A 23836-nucleotide genomic window follows, 5' to 3' on the forward strand; every position below is an offset into this window, starting at 1 on the left:
AAATTGTGGAGTTAAAGGTGAAGATAAATGAATGAATCCATGCGAACAACAACCGGGCAACCATATTGATTTGGAAAGGGCTATTTAAGAAATCATTATTGAAATGGGAAATTAAATTAATATGCGAACAACTACCGGGCAACATCAAAATGGTATTTGATGTTGAAACATCCTTTTTTAAGTGTGAAATGGAAAATACAAATATTGTATTGTAACATCCTTTTTAAAGTTTGAAATGGAAAATACAAAGTGTGTTGTAACATCCTTTTTAAAAATTGAAATGGAAAACACAAATAGTTGTGAGGAAACAAACAATGAAAACGGTATTCGATCTTGAAACATCCTTTTTCAAGTTTGAAATGGAAAATACAAACAGTGAATTGTGACAAAAGAGGTTCGAGAAGGAATATAGTAGTCTAAACAACATTGTGCTTGTCATTCCATATTTGAAGTTGTACGAAAACATGGTGGAGGCAGCGAAGGCCTGAAGAAGCAGCAATGGACCTGCAAAATTTATAATTTATTAGAATTAGTAATATGTAAATCAGTTGCAGAAATTTATTAGTAATACTCTGCAGGTGAGTTGTGTTAAAATGAATCTGGAATGAATGGTAATGGAGTTACCTTTGCTATGGGGATCCATATATTGTTAGTGGAAGATGCATGGTGAATAACGGCATATTGAACACCATTGGAGGTCAATGCACAGCTGGAGACGCAGTTTTTTTGCTTGCCAATCTACATGTAGTTGTGTAGGTATGTTATTTCTGAGCCCATGTGGCCTGCTGCAAAAGAAAGAAAAGGTAAGAATGAGATGTACAGATAATATAAAGACATTCCAATATTTGTTTATTTACTAATAATGATTAAAGTTTGTTGTTGTTGAAAGATATGAAAAGTATGTTATGAAATAGAATGAGGTAAATAAATGGAGGAAACCTTTTGGTGATGTCAAAGTACGGGTTGGAGCAGATTATCTGGAGGCGGCATTGAACGGAGAATTTCTTCCGCGTGTTTTCTGCGAGCAATGTTTTTGTTGTCCTTCATTTTACTGTAACAATCGAAACTGAATGCGGGGTTAATCTGGAGATCTTGTAGAGAAGGCACTCTTGAAATCGCTGTGAATGTGAGACCTTGACGTTCTGTTTTTCCAATGTCAATTGTTGCTTTTGAAAGGGTCATACCTTGAGATTTATGTATGGTTAAAGCCCAAGCCATCTTCAATGGAATTTGTGCACGACCATTTCTTTTTACTGCTGGAATAGGCAAGTGAGTGGGGTTTCTTTCATCCCAAGGAGGCCCAATGTACTTGGGGAAATCTACGACAACAAACGTTGGAGTTTGTGGTGGTGCAGTTGATTCTTTGTAAAAGATGGTTACAATTTTTCCAAGGGAACCATTAACAAGACCGGCTGAAACCCAAAGGTTGGAAGTCAACATAACTTTTTCGCCATTGCATAGCAACACAATTCGCTCAAGTTGCTCATCTTCAGAGGAAAGACTGGAATATGTGTTGTCATCTTCAGCAATGGATCGTGCGATAGGAGTGTTTAGAGATTTCATCATTTGCTTATTATGGACCGTTGTTTAAGCATTTGTTGGAAATAGATGCATGGAATCATGGAATGAACATATTTCTTCTTCTGATAAAAAGGAATCTGTGCGCGACATGAGTACGTTGTAGTCGTCGATTGTTGGATTTGCATCTTTAATGTTCTGGAGAATGTTCCTGAAAGTAACCTGTGTGATGTCGTCGCCTTGTTGACGAAATATTGTGTCCAATGTGATGACTGTGTTGAAGGTGTTCCACAGTGCGCTTCCGTGGCTCGTCCCTGCATATAGAGGTATGTCTTTGACGGGTGGTAGCTGACCGAGATCACCAACCAATATTATGGAACAACCACCGAAAGGATTGTTTCTTTGGTGGGGAAATGCCTCGCGAAGACGTTCATCAATATGGCTGAGAAGATTTGGCCCAATGAAGCTCATTTCATCGATCAGTATGTATCTTATATGCCTGAGTTCTTCCTGGAATTTTGCAAGAGCACTACCTTCTAACGGCATAAGATCCTTTATAGGAAGGTGCAAAGCAGAATGGATTGTCGATGCTTGTATGTTGAAGGCAGCAACCCCTGTAGGGGCGAGGAGCATGATCGGTGAAGGTTCCAGGCTTGTAAGGCCTATGAGCATATCTTTGATGCAATTAATAAGGAGGGATTTTCCCGTACCAGTAGTGCCTTGTATTATCATTCTGAGAGCGAGTAAATAATCCTTCCTAGCAAAATGGTTAAAAATAATATTTAGAGCTTTTCTTTGCATTGGAGATAATGTAGTAAGGGTCGGCAGGGTATGTCGATGTGTTTGAAGAATGCGGTGGATGGAGTGGCTATTCTCAATGAATTGTATTGCATTATTTTGTAGATCCAATGGGATAGTGGTATGATTCCAGTTATGGGTGTCATCAAAGCCACGAAGACCAAGCATGTCAAGGTCGTTTATGAGAAGCTCATTTGTAGGGTGTAATTGGGAAAGTAATTCCCATTCATTTATTTCCATGGCGTTTGTTGGATTGGCTTCATTCATAGTTGAGGTATCATTTGCGATAGATTCAATATCAGATAGTGTGCGATGTTGATGCCAAGGATTGTAGAATGGGCGAAATGTTGCCAATTTGCGATGAATTCTGCAGCAGAATCTCCTATATCTTGTACGATACGGGGAAAAGGTTTGTATAGCATAAGCTCAACCCTGCAAAAGTCAGCGTAGCAAGGTTCTGTTGTGGATGGTATGGAGGAGTAACGTGGTATGACCCGAACAATTGCCTTTGTAGGCCTTTGTTTCCATTTGTTTGTTTTGCGATGAGGATCATATGACCAGGATCTTGCCAACTCTATTAGTGATGTGGACTCTAGGGTAGAAGGGCACTGCATATATGTATCTATGAAGTGCGGGGATGTAGTGGAGGTGGTGTCTGTTTGTGGGAGGCGCATAAGAATTTTTTGGTTTACATTTAAAGAAATGAATGGCCGACTACATAATGTTAACGGTAATTTTTGCAGCATATGGCAAGTTTTTTGGGCTCCAATGTCACGATCAACAAGGGTTTCTGCAAGAAATTTTCGAAATGCGGATGTTGCTGGGTCAGCAATGGGTGAAGCCAGGACAATTCTACGTAGCATGTCGTGGAAGCTTTCAGATTTTTTTTCCGCTTTGGATGCATATTTGGCAATATATTTTTGTATAGCGTGTATGGAGAGTACTGGTTGGCAGTCAACATTTGCACGCCAAATAAATAGGATGGTAGGGTTATGGCTATTGAGTCGATCGTCGTTCCGAGCAGGGATAGTTGGAGAAGGGTTGCCAACATATTATTATGTTGAAGTCCATGACTAAATTATTTAACAAATAAAATTTGGAACTTTAGATCTTAGAATTCAGGTTTGTTTTTGGCATGGAAAAAGGGTTAATATTTGCAAGTGGGCTAATTTTCCATGCTTTTCCCAGAAAAAAAGATTCGTAAATTTCTATTTTTTCTAAAAATAATTCGCCCAAATTTTATAATAACATCATTTTACTTGAGCAAAAATATATAAAGACTAAATATAAAACCATTATATTCGATAAATATATCAACAAATATTTTATAATTTTCATACTAAGTTCTACTGAGATTGGGGAAAGTTTATAAACTTTAATTAAAAAAAGTCATCATTAAAATTTTCCATGGTTTTTGGCTAAATCCAAAATTCTCCTCTCGTTTTCAATATCATTATCATGTTAATGTTGTTATTGTTGTTAATTAGGATCTAATTTTCTATAAAAATCATTATCAACCATCGGAAATTTAAACTAGCAATCCATATCATACAAACTCAGCACGAGATCGTGAGCAATATCGTATTACCCGTTGACGTGCCTGAACAAAAATAAATAATAATTCTGGCTGTCCATAGTGATTCGTGTACGTGTCGTGTAGCGATTCTCATGGTGATTCGTGTGCGTGTAGTGTAGCGATTCTGATAGTGATTAGATTGTTATATAATATATCACATGTCTGTTTGTGTATAGAGGCAAGCAGCTTTGTGATTTCTCTGAACTCAAGCCCAAGTGTTTGTGAAATTTGAAGTGATGGAGGGCAGCAGAGTAATGGATAGAATTAGTGGCTTCTGGTATCCTGTAACGATTTTCATGACATTATTGTTGATTTCAAAGCTCATTATGCTGTCAAGGAAGGGAGCTGGGAAGCTGCCTCCAGGGCCTCCCGGATGGCCCATTCTTGGGAATCTCCTCCACCTCGGGACGAAGCCCAACGAGTCTCTTTGTCACCTTGCTGCAAAATACGGTCCTCTTATGACCCTTCATCTCGGAATGAGAACCACAGTTGTGGTTTCATCTCCGGCCATGGCCAAGGAAGTGTTGAAGACTCATGACCAAGTCTTTTCAGGACGAACCGTCATAGAATCAGCCAAGACCACCAATGACTGTTCCTTGGCATGGAACAGCACCTGCGGACCTCGTTGGCGTATGCTTCGAAGATTCTGTAATACGGAGCTCTTCAGTTTCAAGAGACTGGAGGCCTTGCAACATCTCAGAAGAGATCAGGTCCTTTCCACCCTTCAGTCCATTTTTGAGGATTCTAGAGAGGCCAAGGGTGTGAATATCGGGAAAACTGCGTTTGTTACAAGTCTGAATCTGTTGGGCAACTTGATTTTTTCTCAAAACATGTTCGAACGGGACTCTCAGGCTGCTGAAGAATTCAAAGAAATGGTCACCAAGTTGATGGTTCTCGGGGGAAAGCCTAACCTGATTGACTTCTTTCCTTTTCTGCGAATTTTGGATCCTCAGGGGGTGACCCGCGATGTAACGAAATACGAGAGCATTGTCTTTGGGTTGCTGGATAGATCCGTAGAGCCTCGAATTCAAAAGAAAAAGGAAAGCGGGACAGAGCACAGCGGTGGCAAGGCAAAAGACTTTTTGGACATTTTGTTAGATTACAGAAGCGAGACCGGAGAAACACTGACCAAGAAAGACATTATCCCCTTTCTATATGTAAGTCTAATTCTAAATATTCAAAATGGATTTATTTAGTTTAAGATGGATTTTAAAACTTTCTTGCGTCTCAATTTGTTGTGAGTGATGATGTGCAGGAGTTGTTCTTAGCCGGTAGTGAAACAACCAGCTCAACGGTTGAATGGGCAATAGCTGAGGCCCTTCACAATCCTCAAATAATGAAAAAAATTCAAGCAGAATTGGAGGAGGTACTTGGGAAAGACGGAAGAGTTGAGGAACGTGACATCGATCGCTTGCCTTATCTTCATGCAGTGGTGAAAGAAACGTTTCGTTTGCACCCGCCAGTGCCTCTGCTTCTCCCCCACAGAGCAGAGAGCAGTTGTGAAGTAGCAGGATACATGATACCCAAGGACACTCAGGTGCTGGTAAACGTATGGGCAATAGGAAGAGACCCAAGCATGTGGGATGAGCCCACAGAGTTCAAACCTGAGAGATTTATGGAGTGTGACATAGAATATAAAGGGCAAAACTTCGAACTGATTCCCTTTGGAGCAGGAAGGAGGATTTGCCCTGGGATTCCGTTGGCTCATAGGATGGTTCACGTGGTTATAGCCTCTCTACTCCACTATTTCGACTGGTCTTTCCCGGATGGAGTCACACCAGAAAATATGGACATGAGTGAGAAGTTTGGAATCACGCTGCAGAGGGCTTCGCCATTAATTGCAGTCCCCTCACCCCGTTTGCCTGCTCATCTCTTTAACGACCACATCACTAGTCAAATTACTTCTCCCCTTTTCTAAAACGCTTCCCAATCGTTCCTGCAGTTTTCACATTACCCCGCATTTCACAGACATGAATGTAGTAGAAGATTGTTGTCTGAGTAGTGTTTAAACACAAGCAGTTAAGTTATGATTATGTAACCATTTGAAGTTATTCCGAGTTTTCACCTGTGTTTAGAGCGAAAATCCACTGTTAATCTGGTGACTGTTCACTCTAATATAATTTTATTCATTTTTGAAAATGTCGCTATTCCACCTTTTTCCACATTTGACTGCATCTATGTCTGTAGGAGTCTCTCTTAATAAACCAGAGTTGATTTGGGTGACAGCTTATTTTTTTCTAAATGGTTTTTAAAACTATTCTGTTCAAAATATTTGTAGAATAGCAAGACTCAATGTTGCCATCACAACCTGTTTAAACAAATTTAGAAGTAGAAATGCAAGGAAAAATGAGAAAACCATTAACCTCCAACCTGTTTAAACAAATTTACAAGTAAAAATGCAAGAAAAAGTGAAAAAAATCAGTAACATTGGTTGCATGTTTTCTTTTGGAAAAATCTAATTGTCCTCGCAACCCATCAGGGCAAGTCCACCCAAGACACGCAGTTGTCACATGACATTGCAGCTTTCAATACCCTAGTCACAAATGGCTGCAAATTTCAGAAGGCACCTCTTTCAAAGTTTGTCAAGAAGATTCATGATATCTCGAAGATAGCCAGATTTCTGCACTGCAAGCTAGAACAAGGGATCTCTAGGTCGCAGAGGTTTGGTAGGGAAATTTACGGATTTATGGCCCTCTCCCCGTATTGATAGATCCTGGATTGAAGCTAATTGGAAGCCCAAAATGAAGGGGGAGGTTGTATCCTCCTTTGTTGGGAAGGGATTTTTCACCTTTTTATTTTGAACTTAAGGAGTATTGAGATCTAATTTTCAGAATTAGGCCATATTTCATGGGCCCCACAGGCTTTATGTGCACTGCTAGAAACCTAACTTCAACTCAAACTGTGATATCCCCACCGCAGTCTCAGTCTGGGTTAAGCTACCATATTTTCTCCAATCATTGCTAGAATGATGCCACCTTTAGGCTTATTGGCAACACATTGGGAAAATACATAGATTGTGCATAGCCCTGTGAGGGTTTCTTTTCGTGCTCATATATGTGTGGAAGTTGGAAGTTGATCTGGAGAAGGGACTCCCAACAACAATAAACGTATGCATGGATGTTATATTATGGTATGTTCTATGCTTATAGCAGTTTACTTATCTTTCTTATTATTATCCACAGATTAGCAACCACATGTACATAAAGTAAAGTGTAGATAGAACATTAAACGATCGGTAGAAAACAAGCCAAGACAAGAGACACAAGATGTGGCGGCTAGCCAGGGACAAACCCAAATACGGGAAACCCTTTGATCAAATCTTCCTTTATCTTCAATAATTCAGTAGAGAGAAATAGTACAAAGATCTGATTTATATCAGCAGCAGCAAACCCCAGATCAGCCCTAAACAAGGGCAACAAACCCTAGATCAAACTTGTCAAGTCTCCACTAGTGAGTCGTTCACCGTGCACTAGTCCGAGACTTCGTCGTGCACCATTCCAAGATTTGACGCACATCAATGCAAGATTTCACCACACACCAGTGCAAGATTTCGCCATGCACCAGTGCAAGATTGTGCTGTGCACTAGTGCAAGATTTGGCCGCGCACCAGTGCAAGATATTGCCATGCACCAGAGAGAGATAGAGATGTGAAGAGTTGAGTGTCTCCAAATGAGGAGGAGACATCCTGTATTTATATGCAAACATTGATGATGAATAGATGTGTCTGTTGGGCTTCTGAGCCTACATAAGTTGCTGGTCAACATTGACAATTTGTCCATAATAAAAAAAAAATCATATCTCCATAAATACTTATCGGAATCAGATGATCTTTAGATCAATCCTACACCTCTCAACGAGAGGAATCTAGGTAAAATTTTATTAGCCATGAATAAGATGACCCACATGGAGTTTCGCCCTAGTTTCCAATTTTAACACTCTCTCTCAACTAGGGAGAACTCCATCTGCGATATGTCTGTCGGTCGCTACTATTCATCCATCAAATGCACTACCCTGTATAGCTTGACCCCTGCTCTGCTCTGCTCTTTTCTGTTCTATGCTATTTTGATCTGCTCTGCTCTACTCTGCTATGCTTTGTCGAAATTATGAAGAGGAAGAAATGATCGAGGATGTATCATACTGACTCAAAGTCAGTCTCGAAGTGTGTACCATTGGTCCCAGACCAGTCTTCAACCGACCCAAAGTCAGTGTCATAGTGGGTACAACTCCTACCACTAGTCCCAGACCAATATCATCCTCCACTACCTCAAAGTCAGTCTCAGAGTGCGTACCATTGGTCCCAGACCAGTCTCAACTGACCCGAAGTCAACGTCATAGTATGTACCACTCCTACCACTGGTCCCAGCCTAGTCCTTCACTGACCCAAATTCAGTCTCAGAGTATGTACCACTGGTCCTAGACCAGTCTCAACCGACCCAAATTCAGCGTCATAGTGGGTACAACTCCTACCACTGGTCCCAGACCAGTATCATCCTCCACTGACTCAAAGTCAGTCTCAGAGTGTGTACCACTAGTCCCAGACCAGTCTCAACTGACCCAAAGTTAGCGTCATAATGGGTACAACTCCTATCACTGGTCCTTGACTAGTATCATTGATCCCAGATCAATGAAGGTCATCCTAGCATAGGGAGTATGGTAGATACAACGATGCGTCCATCGATACTACTATGGTCCCTATCCTCATTTCCCTTCTCATTGATCAAATGGGTAGGATACTACTATGAGTCTTAGACTGCATGGGTAGGATGCCTGGACAGGATAACTAATCAATCTTGTCCTCACAGGAGAACTAATCATCCTACTACACAATCGTCATGGAGAAAACATCATCCAGACCTCACAGGAGAACTAATCATCCTGCTACACAATTGTCATGGAGAACACATCATCCAAACCTCACTGGAGAACTAATCATCTTGCTACACAATCCTCAGGGAGAAAACATCATCCAGACCTCATAGGAGAACTAACCATCCTGCTACACAATCGTCATGGAGAACACATCATCCATACCTCACAGGAGAACTGATCATCCCGCTACACAATCGTCATGGAGAACACATCATCCAAACCTCACAGGAGAACTAATCATCCTGCTACATAATCATCATGGAGTGTCACAGGGACAGTTTTGATTCTTTTACCCTGTTCATCATATGTTTCTCCAAGAAGTACCCCACACCCCCTAGAACTCCCAGACCTCAATACATCATACAGGACCCTCATCAAAGGGTTTTTTTGAACGACACCAAGTTGTTCTCGGAATGTCAAAAATTTTGACCTTTCTTAGGGGTTATGTCAGAATGTCGGTGACCTATTCAGTTGTACCAATATATTGGAGCCTTATAGCTCCCCTCTACACCATATCTCGAATATAGTGGTACCTGATATCGATATGCTTGGAGCGATCATGAAATACAAGACTCTCTGACAAAATAATCCCACTCTAGTTGTCACATAAGATCACGGTGCTATCCAATGTAAATCCAAACAGGTCACTGAAGAGCTTTTGCAACCAGACTGCCTCACAGGAGGCCATGCTAGCAGCAATATACTCTACCTCGACAGTGCTCAAAGCCACCGACTTCTACTTCTTGCTCATCTAGGATATCGAAGCAGATCCAAGGAGAAACAACACCTGGAAGTGCTCTTACGGTCCTCCACATTGCTTGCCCAATCAGCATCAGTGTATCCAAGTAGTCTCACATCTCCGATAGTGTATCATAGCCCATGAGAGATTGTGCCCCGAAGACATCTCAAAATATTCTTGGCATCAATCCAGTGAGGTTCAACCAAATATGAGCTCACCATGCTTGCTGCAAAACATATGTCCGTATGGAGGTTCACCAAGAACATCAACACGAATGAGTTTATGAAACTCAGAGGCATTTCTCAAAGCTGGTCTGACATCACTACCATATAACTTTTGAAAGTTAATATCCTCGAGGTAGTCACAGGATTGCAGTCCACCATACCGAATATTTTCAATATCTTCACCACATATTTTCCTTGAGATAGGAAAATTTCCGTTGGCTTCTGCCAGATGTCAAGTTCTAGGAAATAGTGCATCAATCCTACGTCCCTCATGTTACACAGTAATTTGTCACTGTCTCCCTGTTAGTCTCTCTACTGTGTCTGGGTTTCCAAATAATCAAGCCCATGCTCTCTGAATTGGCCAAATAACCCACTTTGCCAAAGTTTTTGCTATCAGCGCTACTTTTGTCCAAATAACCGCGTTGATGGGCGCTCCATCACAGACCAAATGCGCTGCTAGCGCGGAAGTACACCTGTTTTCCGCGCTGATCGAATTTCATGAGCCAGCGCATCTGTTATTCATATCTGATCGCGCTGACATGGCCTTCTTTGTTATTCAGCTGCGATGTCAGCGCTCCAGTGCAGTTATGTACCCGCACTGATCCAGTTTGGGCGAATTCGTTTTAACAGCCAACCTTCCAGATGATTCCAGGTCTGGTTGTTAGCCTTGTGAGTGTCGCCTCCCTTCTATGGCATGTCTGTTCGACCCTTTGCAACTACTTCCCTTGAAGATAAGCTCATCCTTCCACCATTCAAGGAGACTCCTTCTCCTATATAAACCTCTACCATTACCATGAGCAGCTAGTTTGGAATAGCTTGGATTGTGTGGAGCTTATAATGCTCAGATTGCTGCTACTATAGGTAGTTGGTGTGATAAGTGTGGAAGTGCTTGATAGCTTAGGGAAGGTTGTTTTGTGTTGCTTGTGTGAGAGAGAGAGTTTCTTGTCTTGGGAGAATCATTTCCAAAGGTGAATGCTTGAGACACTTGCTGACTGGCCCCTCCTGAGAAGGATACCGACGTTAGAACATTTGGTTGTACTCTTCTCTGCTTGATTAATAATAGATGACTACTATTATTGTTCCATTCTCATTTGTCTATGCAATGGTTAATGTGAATTACATCCTTTCTGACTGATGTATAGTTGCTTTTATTAGATTTCACGCTTGTGTTTGTTTCCTCTTCGTGTGTGCAGGTATCTATTCGCGGAGATCGCGGAAGATCGTGACCAGCCAGAGCGGAGGAGCGAAGGTGGCATCTCTTCATCAAACAACAGCGCTGGAATCCAAGTAGGTGTTCTTTGCCTACCTTTTAATTGCAATTAGGAACTTGCATAGTAGCATTGACTGATTGTTGCTAGACCCACTCTGGGCTAGTAGGGATCGCCTCTATCCGTAGAGGGGATTTGCCTCTCCAACAATTTGGTGACTCCGCTGGGGAGCTGGCCTTTTTGTCTCTTTTGTCCATCTTTGTGTTTGAATTTGATTGTTCTCTCTTTTTGAAATTTTGGGGATTAATTATCAGTCTTTTGCGTTTCCTGGGTTGATCTGGGAAATGCCCCTGTTTGATTGAAAGATTGGTTGTTTTGATTTGGGAGTTTTGATTTGCCTGTCACTATTTTTGAGCTCCATCGCGGATTTAATTTTAACAGTCACGCTGATATCGCACTCCCCCTTTTGCAACATCATGTTCATCGCGTAATTACACCTAACAGTCGCGACGATCCTGGAAATCGTATCAGCGCGGAAAAGACGTGTATAGTCGCAACGTCAGCGCCACTTGCTAGCTTTTTACCCGCGCTGACCTTGGGTTGCTAGCTTAATTCCCGCGACGACTGTGTTTTTTTGAGATCAGCTCGGTTTTTTGGACAAAAGTCGCGCTGACAGCGCGGGTGGTCTGTGTAAAAGTTGCGCTGACCCTTGATCATCTCGGGTTCTCAGTGTAAAAATTGCGCTGATTCCTAAAAAGTTGTTTTTATAACTTTATCTCCTGAATTCATCAATCTTTCTTATCCCCTATTGTTTCTTGTCCCTCATTAGCTTGTTTTGATTGCTTTTGGTTAAGGGACGCTCTCTCTTTGATTTCATTCGAGTGAGTCTTGTGTTTTTAGACCATGTGACCTAGCCCTTTAGAAGTTTCATCGAGAAACCGTTTGCTTGGGTTACTTGTCTATTCAAGGTTCATCCACAACCCTCTTATTGATTTGCTTGAGGCTTTTTCACTACTTGTTGCTGGTTGATTTTTAGTGTCGATTATTGAACCACCTTTTTATGTTGATTCGATTTCTTCACTACCAAGCATAAATCACGATTGTTTGGATCGATCAGTTCACACTTGCTTCCTTCTTGCTTGAATTCCTTTTTGCCTTGTTGGGCTTAGATCACATAGCTCGTACAAGCCTTTGTTTTTCCTTTGATTTGGAGAAACTGTTTTGGTGTCTTGGGGACTTTGTTGAGTTTGCATTGAGTGATCTTGCTATTGTTTGCTCGGTGTTGCTGTCTCTCAAAATTCGTTTTAAGTGCATTAGTGCCATTGAAAGAGAAAATCAAACTAGCATCTTTTGCATTCAATAGTTAATCGAAAGAAAGAGCATTTTTGTTGATTTGCATTATCAAAAGAAAAGTCTCATTTCTTTGTCATTAGCTGCATTAGATTGTTTGATTGATTGTTTTCGTTTTGTTTGATTGAAAGCTCTTAACCTTCTCATAGTTAGAATTCATCGAACGAAATGATGTTCTTTGGCATATAGCTTGCATCTAGGAAATTGTGAGAGACCATACGATAGGGCCTGAAATCGAAACTTAATTTCAAGATCAACCATAAAATGAACTGAATTAACCTAAAAACGCATTGGAACTAAACGCAAACATCTAAAGTTCTAGGTTAGAGACGTGTTCCGGCGTCTTTAAACATAGTCACTATTGTTTCACATTACGGTTGGGTGATTCCTCCTTCTGTGACTCGATAGTGGTCTAACACGGACTGTGCTCCCACGTACCATCGCGTATATAGGGAGACCCCACTAGGCTTTTATCCTTGATCCATAGGAAGCCGAGTCTGCCGCCTTGTGAATCGTAATGCACCGAACACATCATTCGGGAAGATTGACTGCAGTACGGAAAGTCCTTGGCTCTCATACGAGTGCTAAGGTGTATAAGCAGTTTTACGGATCGCTTGGTAAACCCTTTACCTAGAGTCTCCAGAGTAGTCACTTTTGATCCTTTTCGGACTCCCTAAAAGAAAAGGTGCCTGTGAGCGTCTTGTCACTTCGTGCTCATTAAACATTCGAAGGAGACTGGAGTCATCTTTTCGTCCTTTTCTCGACTCTTGAAACATGAAAAGGTCAAGTTTGGTTCCTGTGTTTTAAAAATTTATTCGGCCACGATAACATCACCTAGTTAGATCTTGTGTGCATTAGCTTGAGTAGGTTTCGTTTTTCATTTGCTATGGCAACTTTTCCGGGATTCACTAACCCAGGTTCCCCCTCTGATGGGAATCCAGGACAATTCCCTCCTCTTGGGAATGTTGGTGCTCCGTATATGGCGACGTTGTCCCTACCAGGGTTAACTGTCGGGTTGCTTGTGTGGTTGTTTTCAACCTCTTTGGTCCCTACCGTATCAGCTGTTAGTCCATCAGTCCCTCCACCTGAACAACGTCATGTTGATCCTAAGGTGGATCCCTCCCCTTCGACGCCTTCTTCTACGTCTTCCTCTTGTACTTCGCCTGGTGAAACTCTCGATGCGAGTACCCAGGTGGCTAAGAATAAGAAGAAGAGGACCAAGAAGAAGAAGTTTCCTGAGGGAGAGCTTACACACACAGTCCCCCCCTCAAGTCCAGCTATCCACTCCAGTATCCCTGAGGTCGGGTCACCTTCTGCTCCTCCGCGGAAGGTGAAGTTTCCTTGTCGATTATGCAAGGAGGACCATCTGCTTCATGATTGTCCTGGCATTCCCAGGGTACCAGAAGTATGGTCTCGTGATCCGGCCCACCCCCCATCGTCCTCTGAAGCTCATGGCGATGCTACCTTATCAGTTGGGAATGGTAAGGGAAAAGGGAAGATTCGAATCCCCTGTAGACTTTGTGAAGGCAATCATCCCCTTCACCTTTGTCCACTAATGGATAAAGCCTCTGTTGTCTTGGAAAGTCTTACAGCTCCTTCACCCCAACTCCCCGTTGGATATCAACGTCTTTCTGCAACTGCAGATCATCTGCCTCCCGACAATGAGATTGGTTCACATTCTTCTCTTGTCCAGGCCCCTCTTCCCGCACCCGGCTGTGTCCAGCCTGTTCCAGACCAACCATTGGTCGGAAAGAGTGTCGACTCGAGTTCACCACCCGTCGATCACTCTGTTTCGGATGAGCATCATGCCCATGTTCTTCTCGTCTCTTTAGATTCTCCGGAGTCCCGAAATGACTCTCCTAACCCAGTTGCTCCTGAAGGTTCTCCTTCGTTTCCTTTAGCACATGGGGGCAATCATACGATTCCCCCACCAAGTGGTCTGGTCGCTTCCTTTGATTGGAATCGCCTGATCGCCGGTCGCCTTCCATCCCATGTGCCCTTCCAGATTACAGTACTTGCCTGTGATAAGGCAGTACCTGGCACTGTTCTGGATGAAGGCGCGTCGGTCATTCTTATGCCGTACACTACTTGGCAAGCTTTAGGTTCCCCGCAGCTTGGGCCAGTCACTCAGAATTTGTTGGCGTTCGACGGAGGAGCCTGTCCATCCCTAGGAGTTCTCCCGAAGTTCCCTATTAATTTGGGAGGAAAAACCGTCTATATAGACGTCTTGGTTACCCAAGGTGTTTTAGACTTTAGTCTTCTCCTTGGTCACGACTATGTTTATGCCATGGGGGCACTTGTCTCTTCGCTTTTCCGTGTGGTTTGTTTTCCACATGATGGAAGAATTGTGACTATCGATCAATTTTCGTTCGTTAGTCCCCCAATGCCTCCTGCACAGTTGTCGTCCCCTCCTATTTTTTATCCACAAGTTGCATCTGCCTCACCGCAAATCAACTATGTGGCCACCTACCCTGTGCCCGTACCTAGTGATGACACCATCGTGCATAGTGTCCTAGGGGCATTAGGTCATGATTTCCAAGATGTCGGCCTTCCCTCCGGAGCCACTTTCTTGGGGACCTCCACTTCCCGTTCATTATGATGAAGTCTGGATGGAGCATAGCTCTTTTCCGGTGTCAAGCTCCTTAAAAAATGAAACTAGGTCTGGTCGGAGCATAGTTCACTTTCCTATGTCAAGCTCCTTAAAAAATGAAACAAAGTGTCCGAAGCAGAGTTCCTTGTCTTGTGTCAAGCTCGTTAAAAAATGAAACAAGGGTTATGAGGATAGTTCTTTTACTGTGTCAACCTCATTAAAAAATGAAACAACTCCCTTTCCCGATCGAGTCTTTTGATTAAGATCTCGTAAAATACAAGTCGAGTCTTTCATTGATCTTGAAAGTGAACCTTCATTCCGTCCACTGTGTTGAATGCAATGAAGCTTGGGGGGCATGTACCTCGTTTTGCGTCATTATGCTGGGGGCATGCGAACTTATAACAAGCATAGTTTTTCGTTTCAAGCTTGTGTAAACATGAAACCGAATCCAAGCAAAGTTCCCCATGGTTCACGCTTGTGTAAAAATGAACCCATACCCGATTTACATCTTGTGATTGCCATTTTTATCCGTTGAATTCTGCTAGATGAGCCTTGGTTGTTTCATTCCATTGCTACCATCTCTTTGGCCGATCATATGCTCTCACTTGGTTGTTTATCCTTTCCTGAGGAACCGCAGCGATGAGTGGTTTTATTAGCTAGCCTCTTGACCATTACATGTTTTGAGTAGTTCCACCATTACCGGAACCAGTTGCTACCCTTTATACCACTCGTTCCTCTAGGACGAGTCTTCTTTAAGCTCTTTTCTGACTCGTAAAATGTGAAAAGATTGCCGAGTATTTTTCCCTTTTTGACTCGTTAAAGAGAATAAAAATGGAGGTCTGCTTTCAGCTCTTTTCTGACCGTTTAAAGATGAAAAGATTGCCGAGTCCCCCTCTCGACTCGTTAAAAAAATGAGAGGCGGTCGCCTTTAAAGCTCTTTTTTCGACCGTTTAAACTCAAAAAGATTGCCGGGTTCTGTTATAGACATTTTTGTGCCTAACAGCATGGAGCATGAAATGTCAATAATCTGAGGGATCCAAAGTCCCTAAACATGTTGTTCTTACCCTTAGAGGAACAAGGTCTGCAAACCACAGCACTGAAAATCAGTTCTCCACCTGAAAACACTAAAAAACAGGCTATTTCTGGATCATGTCAGCTGCTCCACTGAGCATCTGCGCTGAATGTCAACTGCTCCTCTCTGTACCTGCGGTGAAGGTCAAAACTAATGAAGGCTACCTGCGCTGGGCAAGATTGGCCAAGTGGCACAGTCATTCTGCAAGGTGTCAACTGCCCAGGAAGCTTCCAAACTGACACTTGGTTCAAGGAATTCGCCCTGTGATGAGTAAGAGGGTCTTGATCTCCAAGTGGAAGCAAGAATCTCCAAGTGGACTCAAGAACTGAAGATTAACTAAAGTGGGAGAGGACACTAGTCATCTTCATGCCAGTCTCAAGATGACTCATCTTTTCTCCAAAACCCTATATATAGATCTCTCTCATGAGGTCTAGGGAGGCTGGAATTTTGTGCAAGTAAGGAAGTGTTGTTGGTTTGAGTATAGAGCTATTGGGTGTTTTGCTTGAAGGAGGTGAAGAGGAGATTTCTTTCAGCTGGGAGGTGTTGCTGGATTGGGCCTACTGTTGTTGTAACTCTCTCAGAACTTTACTTCTATTATCAATAAAGTATTTGAGGTTCTTCTATATGCATGTATCTTGATGATGAATTGATGCTTGTATATTTGGTTTATGCTAATCCTTAGATCGATTATGGATGCATGCTTCTTGTAGTTTCCTTTTCTTGTGCTTTTACAGGATCTGTGTGTAGCTGGGCCGGTGAAAGGGCAAGGAGCTAGGAGCAAGCAGCAAAGAGTGAAGACTGGATCGACTATTAGCGCAAGATAACGGTTAGTAGATCATCCTTTTCTTCCCTCTCTCATCTCATAAAGAAGAATTCTTGAATAGCTTTGCATTCAGTTGTTGCTGAGGTACTATCACCCTTAGAGTGGGATAGAGGCATTCTGCATTAGATACTTTTCCCCCCAACAAATTGGCGACTCCGCTGGGGATCGTATCTTGTTGGTTGTTTGTGTTTTTGCTATTCATTTCATAAACAAAGGGAGTACCGAATCGAACTGTGTTTGAATCCATCAAATACAAAGTAGAGGGCAGCTACTCTAGCTCAGTTTCTGGGCAAGTTTATGATTTGAAGAGCTGATCCAAAAGGACCCTAATAAGCTCTTAGTGATAGCTTTTCATCCTCCTTTACATCCCTTAGTGTGTCGTTGACTGATAGCTTCTGATTTGAGCAAAAACTGTGAATTTTTGAGCAATCTGTGACCCGGAAACCAAGACGGACGAAAGTCTCGTTCTTCAGTGCGGGCTGTACAAAGGCTGTCTGCATTTCAGTGCAGTTCCAGAAGGGGCTACCTGTGCTGAAGGTCAAACAGGAAGTGTTACACCTGCGCTGGACCAGTCTTGGCTTGAGCTACTGGGGTTTCCTGCTTTGTCTTGCCTTGTTTTCACTCTTGTTTTTGCTGTTTGTTGCCAATCAGTGGGCCTATCTGAAACCATCTTCCTTTGTCATTATTCCGCCTAAGTTGTATAAAGAAACTGTATTTGTTCTTTTGTATTTCTTGTGTCATTTACAGTTTCCCATAGCGAAAGTGAACCAGTCTTGCATTGACCTCTTAGATCTAGACCTGTGATTAAGTGTCGTTCTGATCTTAAGAGTTAGTTTATTTGTTGTTCATAGCTGATTGAGTTTGTCGCTTTCGTTATATGGTTTGGATTTATATATTTCTAAGTGTCGAAACAAGTGAATCGTAAGGTGTCTTTCGATTTTGGACAAACTTGTTTGCTTTCACTTGAAATTGAATTCAAAGTTATACAACAAGCTTTCTTTTTGCATTTCATCAACATTAAGAAAGAGAAAAGAAATACTTGCATTGTGCATGTGCATTATGACAGTTTGCATGTTGATTTAGGGAAGTGCATTAGTGTGTGCTCTATGATCTCTGTGAAAAGGTGTTATCTTCCTTCTCCCTCAGTAGTTACGGTTTTCAAAGTTGAAAGATTGAAAAGCTTGCTTATCATCTTAGATTGCATTCAGGAGTGTTTCTATACATCTCGTGGTGATCCATAAAGGCAAACTGCTAAACAAGATCAACCTTAAAATAAATTGAATTTACATAACAACGCATTGAAACATAATGCAAACATCTAGAGGTCTAAGCTAGAGACGTGTCCCGGCGTCGTTAAACGTGATATCTTAGCGTTGAGTGGTTGGGTGATTCCTCCACAGTGAAGCGATAAGTATCAATACGGACTTGTGCTCCCACGTACCGTCGCGTATATATTGGGAGACCCCTATAGGATCAAAGACTTTATCCATAGGAAACCGTGTCGGCCGCCCTACTGATCGCAATGCAGTGAACACAGCATTCACGAAGATCGACCACTCGTACCGTAAAACGTATTCTGTGGTTTTGCGAAAGGTTTGGCACACCCTCTGCCTAGAACTCCAGAGCAGTTTCTTTTGGCATTTTTCAAACTCTATAACTGAAAAAGTCCATCTGAGCATTTGTCACTTCGGGCTCGTTAAAACATCGAAGGAGACTAGAGTCATCTTTAGCTTTTTCTCGACTCTTAAAAAGTGAAAAAGCAAGTTGTTTCTAAGCGTCGTTATAAAATTTATTTTAAACGGAACATAATCACCTCCTATTCCCGCGTTGATCTTTAAGTTGAGAACATGGAACGCCTGTTATAGACATTTTTGTGCCTCGCATCATGGAGCATGAAATGTCGATAATTACAGGGATCCTCAGTCCCTAAACATGTTGTTCTTACCCCTAGAAGAACAAGGTCAGCAAACCACAGCACTTCCCATCAGTTCTCCACCTGAAAACACTCAGAAACGGGCTATTTTTGGATCATGTCAGCTGCTCCACTGAGCATCTGCGCTGGAATGCAACTGCTCCTCCTTGTACCTGCGCTGAAATTCAAATCTAATGAAGGCTACCTGCGCTGGGCGAGATTGGCCAAGTGGCACAGTCATTCTGCAAGGTGTCAATTGCCCAGGAAGCTTCCAAACTGACACTTGGTTCAAGAGATTCGCCCTGTGATGAGTAAGAGGTACTTGATCTCCATGTGTAAGCAAGGATCTCCAAGTGGACTGAAGAACTGAAGTTTAACTGAAGAGGGAGAGGACACTAGTCAGCTCTATGCCAGCCTCAAGCTGACTCATCCTCTCTTCTTCTCTCCTATATATAGAGCTCTTCTATGAGGTCTAAGGAGGCTGGAATTTTGTGTAAAGCAAGGAGGTGCTGTTGGTTTACAGTTAGAGCTATTGGGTGATTGTTTTACTAGAGGTGAAGAGGAGAGTTCTTGCTGCTGGGGAGGTGCTGCTGGATTGGAGCCATCATTGGTTGTAACCTTCTTAGAACCCTGTTACTTCTATCAATAAAGTTTTGCATGTTCTCCTATATACTTGTATTGCATTGATGTATTGTATTTACATGTATATTTGATTCACTCTAATCCATGCATCAGTTATGAGTACTTGTATCTTGTAGTTTCCTCTCTTGTTTTGTGCAGGATCTGTGTGTAGCTGGACCGGCAAAGAGAGCAAAGAGCTGGGAACAAGAGACAAAGAGAGAGGACAAGGATCGACTAAGCGAAAGACACCAGGTTGGTTAATCTTTTCTTCCTTCTCTCTGTACTTTCATAAAGGAAAACATCAAAGCTTTACTTTCAGTTGTTGCTAAAGACTGTCACCTTTAGAGTAGGGATAGGGTCATCCACATCGGATACTTTTCCCCACAACAAACTGGCGACTCCACTGGGGAACCTAGTATCTTGTTGGTGTTTGTAGTATTTTGCTATTCATTTCTTGAAGAAAAGAGTACCAAATCGAAAAGCTTTTGACTATATCAAAAGCGAAGTAGAGGGACTGCTACTCTTGCTCATTTGCTGAGCAAATTCAAGATTTAAAGAGCTAATCTACAAAAGACTCTTTACTCTTTGTGATAGCTCTTCATCCTCTTGATCATCCCTTAGCCTGTACTTGACCTATAGCTTTTTATTTCAGCAAAAACAATGCATTTTTGAGCTTTTTATGACCCAGAATTCTTTGTAGACGCAACTCTCGTGTGTCAGTGCAGGCTATCCACAGGCAGTCTGCATTACAGCGCAGGTGCTCCCTTCTGGAACTGCGCTGAGAGTCAAACTGGCAGACTAGAACCTGCGCTGGTCCAGTTAGCCATTATCTTGCTCAGCTTTCCCTTTGTGTCTTGGCCTTGTTTTCACTGATTTTTGCTGATTGCTTGCTGGTCATTGTACTTGCTGTAAACCACTTCTCCTTGACATTATTCCGCCTCAGTTGTGTGATGAAACTGTGAATGTTCTTTCAGTATTTCTTGTTTCAGTTACAGTTTCCCATTGTGAAAAGCGAACCAGTATAGCTGTGACCTCTTAGATCCTGAACTGTAAAAGTGTCTTTGTGATCTTATGAGCTAGTTTTATTACTGTTCATGGCTGTTTGAGTTTGTTTGCTCTTCATTTCATGGTTTGAATCTATACATTTCCTGTGTTTAAACAAGTCGATCATAAGGTGTCTTCTTGATTTTGGACAAGCTTGTTTATTTCTACTTGAAATTAGATTCAAAATTATACAACAGTTTCCTTTTGTCTACATCAACATTAAGGATAACGAAAAGAAATACATGCATTGTGCATTTTGCATTTGACTGTGTGCTTGACGATTTAGGAAAATGTGCATTTTAGTGTGTGTTCTATGATCTGTGGAAAAAGTTGTGTCTTTCTTTTCCCTCAGTAGATTAAGGTTTTCAAAGTTGAAAGATTGAAAAGATTTGCTTCTCATTCTTAGATTGCATATAGGAAGTTGTATATATACATCTCGTGGCGAACCTGAAAGGCAAACTGTTAAGAAAGATCAACATTAAAATAAACTCAATTTACATAACAACGCTTTGGAATTTAACGCAAACATCTAGAGGTCTAGGTAGAGACGTGTTCCGGCGTCGTTAAACATAGTGACTGTCGATCTCTACGAAGGTGGGTGATTCCTCCTGAGAGTCGGTGGCACTAACACGGACTTGAGCTCCCGCGTACCGTCGCGTATATTGGGAGACCCCTATAGGCTTTTATCCTTTATCCTTAGGAAACCGTGTCGGCCGCCCTACTGATCGCGATGCAGTGAACACAGCATTCACGAAGATCGACCACCCGTACCGTAAAACGTATTCTGTGGTTTCGCGAAAGGTTTGGCACACCCTCTGCCTAGATCTCCAGAGCAGTTTCTTTTGGCCTTTTTCAAACTCTATAACTGAAAAAGTCCAACCGAGCATTTGTCACTTCGGGCTCGTTAATATATCGAAGGCGACTAGAGTCATCTTTAGCTTTTTCTCGACTCTTAAAACATGAAAAAGCAAGTTTGTGTCTAAAAGCGTCGTTAATAAAATTTATTTTAAGCGGAACATAATCACCTGTTATTCCCACGTTGATCTTTCAGTTGAAAAGTATGGAGCCCACCAACCAAGGAAGTAACCTTGGCGGAAGTCCAAATCCCTTCTCCTCTTGGGGAGATGTTGGTGCACCTCATATGGCTACATTGTCACTTCCAGGATTGACAATCGGCCTCCCTGTATGGCTCTTTTCAACTAATGTAGTCCAGATCGCCACTAATCCTGAGCAGTCGAATCAACAGTCAGAACAATCTAGAACTACCCACTAGCCTTCCACTTCTTATGATACTTCCTCTGATCCTTCATCTTCGCAAGGTAGAGCTGGCAAAAGTCAGCCTCCCAAGGAGAAGAAGGAAAAGAAGAAGAGAGAAAAGAAGCAGAAGGAGCCTCTGGCGAAGGCGACTGGGGGCAAGCAGAAGAAAGCTGACAAAAACCCACACACTGCACCGACCGGGCCTAAATCGCCATGTGTCATTTGCAAAGGGATCCACTTCCATTGTGATTGTCCTTGTATTCCCCGGATACTAAGGGACTGGTCCCCGAGGTTGCACAATCTGGTAGCATCAACCTCTGGTTGTCATGTTGATTGCATTCCGTCAACTAGCGAGAGTGAAGGACGAAGAAGGGGACCAAGATCACCCTGTCTATTGTGTGAAGGCAATCATGCCATCCACAAATGTCCATTCTTAGATGAGGCAAAGAGAGTTTTGGAAGATCGCCCGGTTTCACCGTTGCAACTTCCTCCTGGATACCGAAAACTCGCGCCTAATCCCTCGATAGTTGAAAATCCAGTTGACCCGCTCAAGTGGTCAGCTGAAGTGTCGGTCATTGAGAATGAACCTACTGAATCTAGACCAGACGAAAGTCTAAAGGTCGAAACGGCAGTTGACCCGGTTCTTCCTTCAGGGGTTTCATCGTCCAATGACTCCGTCATTGAAGACCCGTCTTCAAATGACACCGTCGCCGAAGAGTCATCTTCATGCGACACCCTCGCTGAAGAGAATAAGGATGACACCATCCAGGTTCTTTTCATCAGCACCGACTCCGATGAGCGTCAGGGCAATGCGCCCATTCCTTTATCGCAGGAAGGAACATCATCAGAGTCATATCCGGCCGTATATTCGGTCCCACCGCCAAGCAACCTGGTTGTATCCTTTGATTGGAATCAACTAGGCAGACCCCGGTTACCAGCCAGTATACCATTCAGAATCATTGTCCAGATCTATAGAATGATTATGGCTGGTACTATCATTGATGAAGGGGCGTCTGTGAGTATCCTTTCCTCTATTGCTTGGAAAGCACTGGGTTCCCCAGCGCTTTTACCTGAGTTGAGAAATCTCTCAGGTTTTGATAAAGGAACCAGTCGACCATTAGGGATCCTCCCCAATGTACCTGTTACATTGAAGGGGAAGACCGTCAGGATGAACGTGTTGGTCGTCCAAGGACCCTTGGATTATAACCTACTCCTCGGACGCGACTATATTTATTGCATGGGAGCGATAGTCTCCTCACTCTTTAGAGTAATGTGTTTTCCACACGAAGGAAGGATGGTCAAGCTTGTAGACCAACTTTCATTTCTGGGATCTCGCATAGCAAATAGTCAAATACCAATCCTAAATGGTCTGTTCACTCAAGATACGCCTCCGCCCCCAGTCCTCCTTCCCGATGAATGTGAGTGATTCGGAAAGAAAGACTAGGACCCAGGGTGTATGCACCCTGGTCTGCTTCGGGCAGAAGAAACCCCGGGTATAAGGAAGAATTTCCGCAGAAGAATATGACTAGTCCGTACCCCGTCCGTGGAAGGAAGTGGGGTTGTTCTGGAATAATAATCTTTTGTTAAAATTATGTGTTTGACAAGAGTCATTCACCTTTGTCTAAAAAAGTGGGCAATGCCCAAGTAGGAATTCCCTTATCGCGACGAATAGTAACCATCTTTGAATTCAAGCCTCGCCCATCGAAACATATGTTTTGAAGGATAAGCAGGGGCAGCCTACAAAGTAGGAGACTATATTGTTGTGACAGAGGGTAACCATCTTTGGACAACCCAATGATAGACACCGCCGAAGAAAGAGATTGATTTGCGGCAGCAAATAGAACCCTCTTTGGATAATAAGAAAGAGGCAAACCTCGTTGATAAAGGGGCAGCCTCGAAATTCTATCCTATACCTGGGGGCATGCAAACTTTTGGAATGCAAGCAAGGGACGACTATTTATTTTTTAAATTTTTAGGTCCTCCCTTTAAACCTGTAGGTCTAACCCGTTAAACTCGTAGGATTAGCCGTTTCCGACCTTGCATGAAGAAAGCCTGTGGGGCAAAAGTAAAATTTGCCAAAATTGGAGCATAGCTTTGTGAGATAAAGCTCCTTAAAAAATAGTTATCTCATAGGAGGCGTTCTTATTATGACTGGTATATCGAGCAGTTTTAGCATATAGTTCATGCTCGTTAAAAAATAAACGCAAAATTCGAGCAGTTTTATGACTGAATTTA

General features: G+C 42.5%; 1 pseudogene; it reads left to right on the forward strand.

Moving 5' to 3' along the window:
* The first annotated feature begins 4128 nt into the window (after positions 1-4128).
* LOC149199112 (geraniol 8-hydroxylase pseudogene) lies at positions 4129-5810 on the forward strand (annotated as a pseudogene).
* Positions 5811-23836: the final 18026 nt, after the last annotated feature.

This window comes from Pinus tabuliformis, chromosome 2_1 (genome assembly GCF_031772625.1).
Source record: "Pinus tabuliformis cultivar Carrire ecotype Pingquan chromosome 2_1, CPIR1, whole genome shotgun sequence".
NCBI classification, from domain to species: domain Eukaryota; kingdom Viridiplantae; phylum Streptophyta; class Pinopsida; order Pinales; family Pinaceae; genus Pinus; species Pinus tabuliformis.